The sequence below is a fragment of the Triturus cristatus genome, chromosome 1_1, assembly GCF_964204655.1.
Source record: "Triturus cristatus chromosome 1_1, aTriCri1.1, whole genome shotgun sequence".
In the NCBI taxonomy this organism is placed as follows: domain Eukaryota; kingdom Metazoa; phylum Chordata; class Amphibia; order Caudata; family Salamandridae; genus Triturus; species Triturus cristatus.
The window spans coordinates 58,972,593-58,988,436 of NC_140579.1; the positions used below are offsets into that span (position 1 = coordinate 58,972,593).

The 15,844-nt window shown below is 45.2% G+C and overlaps 1 long non-coding RNA gene across 1 annotated transcript in view; it reads left to right on the forward strand.

Moving 5' to 3' along the window:
* The first annotated feature begins 1,860 nt into the window (after nt 1-1,860).
* The window catches only part of LOC146869393 (uncharacterized), a 76,240-nt gene continuing 62,256 nt past the window's right edge, over nt 1,861-15,844 (forward strand). The window contains exon 1 of the long non-coding RNA XR_014959469.1: nt 1,861-4,858. This is a non-coding gene — a long non-coding RNA (uncharacterized LOC146869393). The remainder of the gene's footprint in view (nt 4,859-15,844) is intronic.

A 15,844-nucleotide genomic window follows, 5' to 3' on the forward strand; every position in this document is an offset into this window, starting at 1 on the left:
GCAAGTGGGCGTGCCCCTGGTCTTGATGGAGTGCCAGCGGATTTATTTATTAATGATAAAGAACGCTGGAGTAAGTACATTCACCTACTCTTGAATGCCATTGCTTTGGGCGCGCCGGTACCCACTTCCTGGCAAGGCGCAATAATCATTCCTATCTTTAAAAAAGGCGACCGGTCTAAGCCAGGTAACTATAGGCCAATAAGTCTTATAGACACTATACAAAAAATTGTGGGACGAGTCATCGTCAATAGGCTCCTGGATTGGGCGGAGGAGTTTAATGCTCTTTCACCCTTCCAGGCAGGTTTCCGTCGCTCCACCAGTACAGTCGATCAGGTTTTCCGATTCACACTGCTACAGTGGAAAACCGTATTGTTGGGCGAGGGAAGTCTTTACGCGGCTTTTGTGGATCTAAGGGCCGCTTTCGACCTTGTCCCTCGTTCTATGTTATGGGCGGTACTTAAGAAACAGGGACTCCCAAACGAATTATTATCCCTCATAATGAGACTTCATGAATCCAATTATGCTAGAATACAATGGGGGGGGATGGGTTCGGTAACCGCGGACTTTCCAGTTGAAAGGGGAGTTCGCCAGGGTCGTTCGATGGCTCCTGTGCTCTTTACATTATACATCAATGACGTTGTGGGCCGCATGCTCTCAGCCCAAGTGGATGCCCCTTTTTTAGCAGGGACTAAAATCCCTATTTTAATGTTCGCTGATGACACGCTCATCCTATCGAAAACTCCTAGTGGTCTACAGCATGCCTTGTCAATTTTTGATCAATTCTGTGGGGAGTATGGCTTAGAGGTTAACACTGCCAAAACTAAGCTTATGATTTTTAACCCCCATCGAAGTTTTAAATCTAAAATTACTTTGAATAATCGTCCGCTAGAGGTAGTGAAAACCTTTACATACCTAGGTATTCATATATCTAAAGAGAAGACCTGGCGGCACCATATTGATCTCGCAACACTCAGGCATAGGCAACTGTCTGGTGCTATCTGCGCAGAGCACAGGAAATCCTTAACTAAACCTGTTAAACCCGCCTTGCAGATTTATGAAGCAAAGGCTTTAGGCTCTGCGCTATACGGCGCTGAGCTTTGGGGTTTTGAAAAGGTAGCAGCACTTCAAACCTCGGAGAATAAATTTCTCAGGGCTATAACTGGTGTCCCCAAAAGCACCCCATTATTGCCCCTAAAATATGATTTGGGTAGAAGAGCAGTCACAGATTTAGTTAAGTTACGTCCAATTATTTACTGGCATAGGTTGTGGACTACCCCGGTACTTAAACATTATGCCGAGGGTTTTTTAGACATTATGAGTTCCGATGTTTACCACAAAATTGGATGGTTGAAATCACTAAAGACATCCCTTATTGAGCTTGGTATGTCCCCACTTTGGGAAGATCCTACGAGAGCAATCTTCCCCTCCAAAAGTATTTTAAAAAGTGCTTATTGGGAGATGGTTGCCTCCCGACATTGGAGAAGCTCTAGCGCTGGTTCAATGTCTGGTGAATTTTTAGAGGCAAAAATGTATCCCTGTTTAGAATCGTACTGGGACACTATTACCAGGCCTGGAGATAGGAAGCTCCTCTTCCAACTCCGAGCAGGTGCACTCCCCCTTAAATTTCTGACAGCTAAGTGGAATGGTGGTTCCTGTGACATCTGCCCTGTTTGTGGTATTACTAAAGAAACCATCGGCCATTTTTTATTTTCCTGTAAACCCTATGCGGCACCAAGGCGTATTTGGTTGTCCCCAATGTGCAAAAATTTTGGGACAGATAGCAGTACTGTGGCCCTGGGTATTATATGCACCAGCACTTTGACATGGGTTTCAATAGCCACCGCAAAGTATTTAGGTTGGGCGTGGTCAATTAGAAGGAGATTGCTAGGTACTTAACTACTCTCCTAATTATTGCAGAGACTGCTAGCTATTGACTATTCTCTGTCATGTTTTATTCTCGTGTCTTATTAGCCGTTTTTATCACTATTTTAAATCATGTTTTTAATTACTTCTTTCTTATCAATATAGGTAGAACAGTACACGCATATAGGACTAAATATCTCAGTTAATAATTTTCCCTTCCTTGAAGTGTGCTTTACAATTGATGTCATTGATGAAGTTTAATCTTGTTTTAAAATGTATGTATTTGTGTTTGTTTATTGTATTGTGTTTTTGCTTTTATGAATGAAATTCGAATAAAGCATACTCTGACATACTCTGACTGACTGACTGACATGTGACCGCTGCAATGCACAATTAGCTGACTTCCTCCAGCTGGCCTGGTCATGCCCCGGCATCGCGGCATTCTGGGTCTCAGTCTTCAAGGAAATAGGTCAAATCACGAAGCTAGCCCTTGACCCCGACCCAACACTGGCACTATTAGGCTACTCTAAGCTAATACCAAAAGGGGTTCGTCGGTTGGTCGATATGGGAATGCTGATGGCCAAGCGTAGGATTGTTATCAACTGGTCTCGAGGTCCACTTCCTACGGTCACCCAGTGGAAGAGCGACATGACATTCTGCAGTATGCAGTCAGAGCTTTTCAGTGAGCTTCTCCCCCATGTAATAGGCCCCAAAACTTCTGTGAATTATACAATACTTACCAGCACACGTCTACTAGTGGTATTAATGATTCACCCGTCCAATCACACAGTTAGAATACTCACGATATGAGGTCACCCTTATTCACTTTGTAGACGAGACCGTTCTCTACCTTCTGTTAGAAATAATTCCAACATGCTGGATCAGCAGTAGTACATTCAAAATAGACGTACACAAGTGGGAATGTTATTCTTTTAATTGTGTCTACTGGTTATCTGTATTGTCACCTACTGGCGCCGATTGTCACATGTTAAATATGAGTGCAATGTGTAATAATCTATTGGAATGCTGAGGCTCGCAGTTGAATGTTCTAAGAAAATCAATAAAATAAATTAAAAAAATAAAATAAAAGTAGCTCAACCGGGCATCGGCCAAAAAAGCTAAGTCTCCACGGTCAGAGTTCGGTTCATAGATTCGGTATCCTGAAGAGTAGTCCGGATGGGGGATGTGTCAGAGGAGTAGCACGACGTGGTAGGGAACACAGTGGCAGCCATCTTGGGTTCAGGCAAGGGATTTACAGGTAGTAACAGGGAGGACTTAAAAAAAACTTGCTTGCCAAAGGATCGTGGTGCCCCTCATACAGACCAGGCCTTGGGGAGCAATCATAGAACACCAAAAGTATGTAGCAACAGTTCAGCGTGTGAAACATGGACACGCTCGAAATATGTAAATTAGAAGGGAGCCATCGCAATTTCAAGATCGGCAAGTATGGAGAGGCAGCCTCCACACTGACGTACACAGCCACAAGCAACCTCAGGTATTGACAAAAATCAGCATTGGGATGGAGATCTAGCAACAATGGGCATTTTAAGGCATACTCATTATTGCTGGGCATGGACTCCCAGGCTCGGGGTACCCCATAGATTGAGTTAAAGGCATAATTTTAGGGTCAGGCAGCTTGTGGTGTAACTCCGATGCGGTGTATTATAAAGTTATAAGCAAAGACACAATTATAGATCTTACGGACTGATGGACGGTATTGCTTTCCGCTTGCTTAGTGTACCGACATATAGGTAAATCCGAGAAAGTGCAGTGTCGCCGCATCGCGGTCAGGGATCCTGCCTCGCCATATTGTTGGGACGCCTTCCACAGATCGCGTCAGGATCGGGACCAATTATCAGATGAAAAAGGTACCTCCCGCTGCTGGTGGACTAACAGCTGATGCCGCGCCTCTTTAGGTACAATATTCAGCAGTTTATTTTTCTCCCCTCTCGCCGTAACCTCGCAGAAAGTCTGAGCAGGAGCCCTGGGTATCACAGCTTCCATCCTACGGTCTCTGATAGAGGTCTTGGCTCGCTTCCAGTGCCATCTTGGGGCAAGGGCGCCCGAAATCGTTGCGGCTCATCTTTCGGTTTTCCGCCAGCCCAGAACAGTGGAAACCGAGTTCAAGAAAGGCTGCAGGTGTTCCGGTTGCGGAATTTGCTCTTCAGGTGGGTTATTGTTGCAACGAAACACCACTACGGATGTTGAAGCGAGGGTTCACGATGGAGCATCGGCTACAAACAACCATCATGGCCGTTGGCTCCTCCTCCTCCTCAACGCATAGAGGCACAACAATTGTCCTTAGAGAAGACAGTCCTCGATAGGCCAGACCCGCTGACCATCTGACAAATAGAAGTTCTAAGGACTGAATTTCATGAACTGGCACAGAAGGAGGCCAGGAAACTGCAATTAGCAACACTGCACTGTCTATACGAGGTTGGCCATAAGGCCAGTAAATTGCTGGCATGGCTCAGGTAAAAAAGAAAACGAGGCCAGGTGGGTCGATTCTATTGTTGACAAAAAGGGGACGATACATTACACGGACGAACATATTCTGTCTGCGTTTGCCCAGTACTATGCTGATTTTTATGACCAGAAAACATTCAGCACCACTGACGAGATTACTAACTATCTCGCAAATATTATGTAGTCCCGCGCTCTTCGCAAGCGGGACTTCCAAGAAGGCGGCCATGACTAGACCGCTGGAACAAGGAATAGGCGGTCTAGCCTTTCCTGGAGATAACGCGCAAGCCCGATAAGCGGAAGGACAAATAGCGGGGACGAAGAACAGAGCGTCGTTCTACGCTGCTTCCGACGACTGCGAACCGGGAGAACAAGACAGAACCCCGAGCCAGAAGGAAGATGCCGGGACGAATGAGAGTTCATCCACAACAGAACCGCCCAGTGACAATGTGCACAAGTCCAGCCGACCTGGGGAAGAGGAGGAGGACGGTAAGACTCCGACAGCCATTACCCCGGAGGGCCATGGCCGTAGGCAAGTACCGTTTTTTAGTTATCTCACTGTGGGCTGGTGGAGGGCAGGACTGTGAACAGCCCACTGGTCCACTTCTCCTTTTACCCACCTTTTTCCCATCCTCAACCATTACACTAATTCCCCTTTTCAGGCCTTACACACACTCCTGGTTGTAGGTGGCGGTGTGTTAACTAGCCCAAGCCTCGGGTTGCTGACCCTGTTGTCCTTTTGTTTCCCGTGAGGGTGCAGGCCACATATAATACCACAGACATCCTGGCAACAAGGAGGAGCCGACCAGTAACCACCACAACCTCGTCCCTGGCCGGAAGACCATTGAAGCAACCCTACCTAAGACACATGGACGGGACTGGGATTTGAGGAGCCCCTTTCCATTCCTCCTTATAAACCTCTTCCCTTCCCTTTTTGTGGACCACACACAACCTATAGACTGTCCCCAACAAGACAAATAAAACATTCACCACCCCTCACTTTTGTCTCTGCGTCCTGCATCCCTGGGCATCACAGTGGTGTCAGAAGTGTGATTGCTTCATTAAAGCCAATATGACCCAACCCGTCACCATGGAAGACATGTTCGCCCAGTTAGCTGAGGGATAGAGACACCCAAAATTAGTCCTTGAAAGTCAAACACAGGCAGCCCAGAAAGAAAGAGAAGCCTTCCACGCTGCCCTGAAAGAGCAGGCTACCCTGTTGGTTACAAACCAGCAAGTCCAGGATACGGCTATCTTAAGACTTACTGACACCATAACGACGGCCCGAGTTCATCCTAATATTCCCAGCTCTGTGCTCCAGAAATACCAAGAAGGGGAAGACCCCAACTATTTCTTTGTAAATTTTGACAGGAGGGCCACGACTGCTAGCTGGCCTCCCGAACGATGGGGGTCAGTATATAGCCCCCCTCCTGTACGGTGAATTGCAAGCCACCTATCAGGCCGCTAACCTCACTGGTCTCACACCCTACCCCTAGCCAATCCTCGAAAGGCTGGGGTATGATACAGAATACTATCGGTCTAAGTTCTGCAAGGAGAAGTGGGTGAAGGGCGACAACCCCTGAGCCCTTTACTATCGGGTCAGAGAATTGGGAGAAAGGGGGTTACAACCTAGCCACTCCACTATGGAGGAGGTGTCAGAAAAAGTATATCTAGAGCAGTACTTCGAGGCCCTCCCTACCAACACCAGATCTTGGTTAAGGCAACACGAGCATTTGACCGTACAAACAGCGGTGGACTTGGCCTGTGCCTACCACCGATCCCCAGACTTTAGAGCCCAACCCGTAAAAACACCTCCAACCCTCGCCCACAGACAGAGCAGAAATGCTAGCGTAGGAAGAGGGTTGACGAAACCACCTACACAACTCTTCCCCTTGACCTCCGGTCCTCAGTGTTTTAAGTGCATGGAGCGGGGGCACATAGCTAGAAACTGCCCAGAAAAAAGTGAGACGGCAGAACCTATGGAGGTTGGCTTGACCCGGGGATGGGTATTACAGGAGGAACTGAGTCCCGATATATAAAGGCCATCCGTCTCAACGTCCGTCTATTGACGACCTGTTGAACACGGGGTGTCACCACACAGTAATATCCCGAGACCTGGTCCCCATTAGCCACATTCGAAGTGAGGCACAAATACGGGTATCCTGTGTCCACTGGGACGTTCGGCTATACCCCGTAGCCAATGTCCTTATGGAGATAGATGGGTAACCCCAGGTGCGACAGGTCGGCATAGTCCCAGCTCTCCCAGAAAAAGTTATATCAGGAAGTGATCTTCCCCGGTTTGACAAGTATTTGGCTAGCGTGTCCCAAAAGACCCCCGAGACAGAATGGCTACAAGAAGCACCCTTCTCTGCCTCTGACTTTCCGCAAAGCAAGCCCAAAGTTCCAAAGACCAGGTCAGAAAAAAGGAAGGAGCCGGTGGCTTACGCAAGATCCGTATGCCTCCCTGTTACTGGGCTTCTTTCATCCCCAGAAGAGAGCGAGTGGCCGGCCCGTAGCTTCAGGACGGCTCAACGAGACGACAGCACTCTGACCCATGCTTGGAATCAAGCCTACAAAGAAAACCTTAACAAGGGAGGACCATACTTTCTTACTAAGAGGGGTCTCCTTTATCGGATCAGTGGAGCTTCCACTTAAAAAAGGGAACAGCTCCTGGTTCCCCTTGCATTCAGAGAACAGGCTTTGCACATAGCCCATAGTCAGGTTGGGGGTGGACGCTATGGACAAGAGCACACTCTGTGCTATTTATTAGAGAAGTTCTACTGGCCTGGGGTGTACAGGGAGGCTGCCAGGTTTTGCGCCTCTTGCCCTTGATGCTAGTCAACCCATCCACAGACAAGAAGGCTCCGTTAAGGCCCTTGCCTATAATCGATGTACCCTTCAAGTGGGTGGGCGTGGACCTGGTAGGCCCCCTTTTACCCTCATCCCGGGGTCACCAATATATACTTGTTTTGCTCGACTATGCCACCAGATACCCTGAGGCAATACCCCTAATGAGCATGACCACCACTGTGGTTGCTCAAGCCACGATCTCTTTTTTTCAAGGGTTGGTTTTCCTTCAGAGATCTTAACCGATCAAGGGACTCCCTTCATGTCCAGGTTGAGGAAAGAAGTCTGTACCTTACTGGGTATTCATCAACTCCATACCTCCGTTTACCATTCCCAGACGGACAGTCTGGTGGAACGGTATAACCTGAACCATAAAGACCATACTCATAAAATGCATCACAGATTCAGGGAAGGACTGTGGTAAATATCCTTTTTACCTTGACTGAATTTCATACGGAATCTAAAATAAAGTAAAATAGCTCAGAATAACAAGAGGCAGAATCCGTGGTATAAGAGATTTTCTGAATGGGCTTTATTCCAAAATGGCCGACTCGAGTGGCGGCCTTCAGGTTCCGTCACCCCGAGGGTTCAGGAAGTGAAGTACAACACTTTATTGACAAGAAGTAACTTTTATAGCTCATACATTACAATGAAATGAATGCAAAAGGCGTAACAATTGATAAGAGAAATGACATAGTGGTACGTAATCGAAACTAGGCGTAATAAGGAGCAGAAAGAAACATGATTGGCTCTGATTATCATGCATAGGTGGATCTATAAGATAATACTTAACATAGATGCGCGCGCAGCAGCATGACGTGTGATTGACGTGCAACTAGGGGGTGAAGGGGACTTGACATTTAGCTCTACATGTGGAGACGAGAAGTCTGGGGGGTCAAGTCAACCTAATCCCAAATCATATCTAACATCCTATGTTTAGAGAACTATGTTATCCACAAGAAAAGACTCTCGGACAGAATCTATTCTATACTGACTGTGTGTGCGTGTACAAGCGTCTAAGTGTCTATATGAGATGCGAGGGGCAGAAAACTTTCCATGGCAACAGGGCTATGAATTACTTGCAGGAGGACGGAAAGGCCGAGTCCTTTGCTTGTGAGCTTAGAGGAAATGTTTACCTAAATCACCGAACAGGAATGCATCGGCTGAAGAGCAAAGTAGATAATTCGAAGGTGAAATACAGCTTCTTGGCAGGCAGGCAAAACTGGCCGAGGCAGGCACCGTTAGCTGCACAGGGAGTAGGACAAAGTTCATGGATACAGATGCGAGCTCAAGCTGAAGCTGTCAGAGACAGAGAGCAGGGAAGGCTTTAAGGACAGGATCGGGCCTACTTGCCTGAACTGTAAAAATGGAGTAACTTAGCCATATAAAGTCGGTGGCCTTTCATACTTCGGAATCGAATATCCAGCCCATTGATGGCGGATCTGACAGAGAACATGTTGACGGTGGACGCACATATGTTTGCGTTTTGGAAACTGGAACTGGAGGGAACATACATGTACTTGTGACATGCACATAGAACCGTTGGGGTCCAAGATAGGGGACATAACTGATCAGGAAAATCCACACTTCCACATTCCCTCCTTGTCCCCTACTCGCCCTTCAAGAGATATCAATCTTCATCATTCCATCGATTTGCTCATGGAGCATCATTTCTTCTTCCTTCTTCTTCCGGCATTTTGAACGAGAACCTTGATATGGAATGCATGATGTGGCACACAGACCACAAATCGCTGGTCCACATTGCAGGCATAAACAACAACTGAAGAGCATAAGAAGGCCAATACCTAGGAAGGATAGAACTCTCCATCCCCAGGCTGATATCACACTCCAAAACCACCCGGACCACGTCCAAGTGCCTGGATTTTCGTGTATCTGGCTCACAATCTTATGAAGGCGTGTTATAGCTTTATATACAGATGGCGAATTTTCTGGTATGAATATGCAGCAGCTGGATCCGATGACCCTGCAAGCCCCGCCCCTATCGGCCAGGATGACGTCAAGGACAAGACGATTCTGGAGAACAACAATTCTCATTACTGATTGTTCCTCTGTCAGATTGCCTAGGGCGGCTATAGTCTCGTTTACTACAGCTTCGAGAGTCTTGGTTAGTTTACGTATCAGCTTACTATTTGATATTGTACCTATATAGGGAAAGATACCTTTATTGAAATCTACATACTTGTCCCATGCCGTCTCAGTATAATCGACAACTGGGAGATCTCTTCGCTCTCTATTGTGTACTAAATGAACATTCCGATAATAATCAGGTGGAGCTAGGAAAACAGGTGGCAGAAGGAATGCTATGTAACAGGTACCATCCCAATCTAGAGGCAGACGCATATATGCCGTCTGACCACATATAAAGTAAGAATGGCGAGAAGCTCTAAATGAAGATTTACCTTGATCACTATATTCTACTGTAGTAACGCATTGGCTATGGCCCATATGTATGGAACCAACTTTTCTTACACATAATTCACCCTTAACTGAAAATACTGACATAGTGGGCAGAATTAGTTCAACTTCGGATTTGACATTCAGAATCATAAGATTAGGTGTAAAATTACCTAATTTATACACTTCATTTTCTAGATCAGTTCCTGTTCTACTGGGGCGACCCTCCTTATTAGGATGACAGACTTTGAATAAAACTAGATTCAGATTTCCCCATATCCAATGTTGTTGATAAACTGCTGTGTCTGGGTCTATGGAATTTAGTAAACTAAACCATGCTCCACAGGAGCCATTGTGTGTGAACGGATGTGGAAAGAAAGGCAGAACTCCTTTGTTATTCTGATAGGGAGGGAGTCGGCCACACACCCAACAATTGGTGGCATTACTAGTCTGATGGGAATGATGTAACATACTAATGAAAGTGTTATTGCGCAGCGCAAGTCTATAAGATAATTCATGTGGCGGTAGGTCACTAAAAGAATGTTCAGCAGCAACATTATAAACATGTCTAGGAATAGGATGATATATGTGCAAAATCACACTCGTAATAATTACTAAAACACTCAATAAAAACAAAATTAATAATGTCCTCATACAGTAGCTACGCAGTGATTTACAATACGCCTGTCGTTTCAACATTTCTCGGGTATTTTCTCTACTCAGGTCCAAGGGATACATGTCGGAGACAATTCAACCGCTTCACCTTGGAGAGGACTTAAACAATCAAATTGCTCGACTGTTTGGGCCTAAGCTTTAATTTATAGCACTGAGAGTCATTCTGTTCAACAAAAGGAAGTTTTGAATCAGTCTGTGAGGGAGTGCAGGGCACAGTGTCTATATCCGAGGATAGTCCATGAAATTTCTTAATGTGGCTGGAATGTATCCAGCCCTTGCGGCCCTCAACTTTCACGGCTGTTCTTGTGGTCAGCAGGACTAGCTTCGGTGCTTTCCACCTGGGCTCCAACTGGGTCTTCCGATCAAAATTTCTCACAAACACCAGATCCCCCGGAGCAACGTCATGGGGTTTCACCTCAGTGTTGTCAGGAAAAGCTGCAGTTACCTGTGAACGACAAGATTGTAGTGCAGACATCAAGGAAGCCAAGTAATCTGTCAGCATATTACAATTAACATCAGTTATTTTACGTGGTATAGGCGTCCCCCACATATTTGGTGGTCTTCCGAAGATCACCTCATACGGGGATAGCCCTGTTCGAGAGTGTGCTACCATTCTTATGTAAAATAGTGCAACTGGTAATGCTACTATCCAGTCAACACCTTTCTCCTTACATATTTTAGACAATCTGATTTTCAAAATTTGATTATGTCGTTCCACGAGACCTGCTGCCTCGGGGTGTCGGACACAGTGGAATTTCCACTGATATCCCAACAAAAGTGAGACATGTTTCATTAATTCGGATGAGAAAGGCTGGCCGTTATCTGAATATACAACACGTGGTAAACCGTACCGCGGGAAGAATTCTCGAACTAACTGTTTGGCAGTAGTCGGGGCCGTGTAATCTGATACTGGGTACGCCTCAGTCCATCGGGAGAGAGCGCAGACAACTACCAGAACATATTTGAATCCTCGACATCGTTCCATCTGGATATAATCCATTTGGAGCACTTCAAAAGGATGATCAGGAGTCTGGAATCCACCCTGTTCTACGGGAACACTTTTTCCTGGGTTGAACTGACAACATATCATACAGGTACGGACTTTTTGTTTAGCTGCTGCTCGTAAATGTTTGTTGAACCAAATGTGTTGAATGCTATCTAGCATAGCTTTCTCTCCTAAATGCGCTGGGCTGTGAATTGTAGCTATAATGGCCTGGACCATAGAGTCAGGAAGAAACCATACAGATTTCTCCTTCGTCATCCATCCCTGATCTGTCTGGATCCCTCCTAGTTCAGTCCATTTCTTTAATTCCTCTGCAGTAGCATGTGTCTGTATGTCAATTACGTCAAGTGCGGGATCCTTAATTGTCATACACTGTGTTGGTGTCTGAACTATTGGCTTTGTCATGTCTAATGTGCGATTCTGAGCAGTCTGTTTAGCTGTTCTGTCAGCTAAATCATTGCCTTGAGAAATGATATCAGTAACCTTCGTGTGTGCTTTACATTTCATAATCGATATGGCAGTTGGTAGATGTATTGCGTCTAACAAGGCATGAATGAGGGTTCCGTGCTGAATGTGGGCACCATGGGAGGTTAAATAACCTCTCTCTCGCCACAGCACGCCGAAGTCGTGTACAACTCCGAATGCATAACGTGAGTCAGTGTATACATTAACTTTCTTATTTGTGGCTTGAATACAGGCTTGTGTTAGAGCAATAAGTTCTGCTGCTTGGGCTGACAAAGTATCTATACAATTTGTCTCAATAACTTCAGTGTCTGTTGTGACTGCATACGCGGCCACTAAGTCTCCTGTACTTGCTCTCATGCACGATCCATCTACATACAACGTCAGGTCTGGATCTAACAATGGAACGTCTGTCAAGTCTTGTCTAGGTTTCGTCTTTATTTCAATAATTTCAACACAATCATGAGCTAGTGGGTCTGTTCCAATTACAGGTAATAGTGTAGCAGGATTCAATGTATTACACCGTCGGATCTCTATGTGTGGCTGAAACAATGTCAGTTCATAACCGGTAAGTCTTGCTATGGTCAAGTGTTGTGTTTGTGTTCGGTTCACAAGAACTTCTACTGCATGTGGTACTTGTACTGTCAATGGATGTCCTAACACTATGGCATCGCTTTGTCTGATTGCTAAAGCTGTTGCTGCCACTGATTTCAGGCATGCGGGCAAAGCCTGAGCTACGGGATCTAATGTACTGGAAAAATAAGCACATGGCTTGCGTGATCCTGCTTGTTCCTGTGTGAGTACTGACAAAGCAGTACCTTCGCGTTCTGTGACAAAGAGTGTAAAATGTTTGCTATAACATGGTGTTGCTAAAACAGGTGCTTGACATAAAGCTTCCTTTAAGCTTTCAAAAGCTTGTGTATGTTCCTGAGTCCAAGGGAGAACAGTCGATGTGGCTGCCTCCTGTGTGGTTACTGAATGAGTGGTTTTGCTAGAAATGCGTACTGAGGGATCCACTGCCTACAATATGAAGTGAGGCCTATGAAAGCCCGCACCTCCTTTTGTGTCTGGGGTATTGACATGTTAGCAATTAACTGGATGCGATCTGGTGTAAGCTGCCTTCCCTCCTTGGACAGCGAGTGACCAAGATAAATAACTCGCTGGGCACAGAATTGCAGCTTAGAGGGAGACACTTTGTGCCCCTTGTCGGCTAGAAAATGTAAAACTGTCAGAGAAGCCTTTTCACATTCAGGTTCGCTTCTCGCGGTGATCAGCAGATCATCGACATATTGAAGCAGTGCAGTATTGACTGGCATGTGGATACTGTCAAGTTCTCGTTTCAGTGCTTGGCTGTAGATGCTGGGGCTTTCTGTGAATCCTTGGGGAGCGCGTGAGAATTTAAAGCTGCGCCCATTTAAACTGAATCCGAACAAATATTGGCTTTCCGGATCTATTGGGACGCTAAAAAAGGCATTCTTGAGATCAATTACAGTAAAGAATGTTGCTTCGGAATCAATTGCTGTCAATAATGATGATATATCGGGGACCACAGGAAATTGTGGCACAATGCACTTGTTTAGTTCCCGCAAATCAATAACCAATCGGTATACTGGCGGAGCAGTAGGGTCAGTTCGTTTAAGAATCGGAATTATCGGTGAATTACATACATTGGAGTCTGTTTCTACAACTACTCCTTGGGCAATTAACTCATCAATGATTTTCAGCAAAGCCACTACAGCATCTTGCGGTAACTTGTATTGTCGCATTCGTGGTAATACCACTCCTGCCTTGAGTGTAACTCGGTATGGTGTAATGTTCATGCAACCAACATCAGTAGGGCCTTGTGCCCATAGATGTGCTGGTAAAGTCTGTAGTCGGGGATCCATGTCTCTAGACACATAGTGACCTTTAAAATCACGTAAAAACAACCTTATTCCTCCCGGAGAACAACATATTATGGCTCCTAGGGCTTTCAGAGTTTTAATTCCTAACAAATTTTCTGGGCATGATTTAGTAAGCAATAAATCTGTAGTTCGTGTCAAAGGTCCTATCGTAAGTGGAAGAGGCTGTGATACTTCGTTAACAATAGGTTTTCCTGAAAAACCAAGGGAAACATTTTGAGAGCCTGAGAGGGGTGCCCCTGGAACTTCACTACGTTTTATAGTTGTACGACTTGCCCCTGTATCGAGTAAGAATTTTCTATCTTGACCTAATAATTCACTATGTACATAAGGTCCTTCTTGATCTACAGGAATCTCGATAAGCGGTAAGTCAACTTCCCTCTCTAGGCTGGTTCATGCGTAACGCTGATACTCAGGATATTCATACTGTGCAGTCTGATACATTTGTCGTGTGGTGGTTTGTGTGGCAGTAACAGGCAACGGTGGTGCAGCTGGCACAAACTGTATTGGCTGTTGTGCGGCTGGCATGGCCTGGGAATGTGGCATAGCTCCTTGTTCATTCTGATCTTGTCTGAGTGGCCGTGATCTTTCTTGTGTTTTACCTATGGCGATATTGTGTTTTAAAACTGGACAATCGTGTACGTAATGACCTGGCTTTTTGCAATAATTGCATGTCCCTTTTACCGGTCCTGCTGAATCGGACTGTGTCATACCCTTTTTATGTCCTTCAGCCGGTACTGTCTGAGACACTAGCATTTTCATTTTTGTATCTTTCATACGTCTTTGTTCGTGTTCTTGTTCATCTCTAATTCTATTGTGATGATACTGTAACATTTGTAGCATTTGTGACGGAGTGTTACTTTGCCAGGTACTCTCGAATTTCAATATTCTATTCTTTACTGGAGGTAATGCATTTTCTACTAATTTTGTCACAAATAAATGTGGATACGACTCACTACTTGTTTTTATACCACTATTTATTCCAAAACATTTTTCAAATCGGGCATAATAGTCACTTGTGTCTTCATCATGCTTTTGTTTACAGGCCGTGATTGCACCCCAATCTTCCTTTTTCGTAGTTAACAAACGTGGCAGTACTTGTACTAGTAAACCTGGTAATGCTTTGACTTTATCCCCGAGCCCTGAACCTGCAGCTCGGGCCTTTTCTTCCGTTTCTAATGCTGTCCAATCTATCTTTTGGTCTCCCACTTCCCACTCTTTTTCTTTCAGTTTTTCATAAATACCAGCAGGTAAGAGCACCTTTAATATCGTCATAATATCAGGATAGGTATACTCTCCCATCAGCAACATGTCCTTAATTTCTCGGTGGAAACCCGCTGGGTCTTTGTCATGACTTGGTACTACTTTCTTCATTTCTAATAATTCAATTTTTGATATGGGTGTGTATACAAATACACGGTGAAACTCATTGTCTTCGCCTTTTATTGGGTGCACTTCTCGTAAGGGATTTTGTCTATCCATATAATACGGCGTTCTTTCTCTGCGGGGCAGCGGGAAAGAATCCGGATTTACAAAAAGGACATACTGTTTACGTGACACTAATATTTCTTTAATCAACTTGTTACTAGAACCTCTCCATCTGTTCGTGAGTAGTTCCGTTAATATATCAGGTAAAGGACCAGGGTCAGCATGTTGGCTCTTATATAATATAAGGAGTTGCTGAATCATATAGATTCCAGCTAAACGTTGTTCATCTGCACTAAGGTTAAAAAACGTGTGTGCTACGGTCTCATCACCGTATTTTTCAGGACTGTCAATCCAGTGAACGGCTGATCTGGCCAATTCTTGCTCATCCATGGAATCGAGGAGGTGGTAACCCCTTCGTTCTCGTAGTAGTTTATCTGCGGCTTGGAACAGATGTTCAGGAGACTTTAAATTTATTACAGGCGTCGGATACGTTCTGCTATTATTTGGACATACAGAGTGTATGGGATCAGAAAAGCATCTAGTATTATCACAGGATCTTCCTCTGCCTACGTATGCTATGGTTTCTGACTGTCTTGCGGAATTCCCTGATTCGGAGACTTCATCTTGCTCGAACTCGTCTGTTTCCAATCTTTCTTCGTGAATGCGTTCTATTTCTCTACGGATTTTTCGGCACATGGCTATTATACAGTTTTTCTTATCGTGTCTCCCTTCTGATATATTCTGGCTCCATCTTGTAAGAATAAGCATTGTATTCGGGTCTACCCCC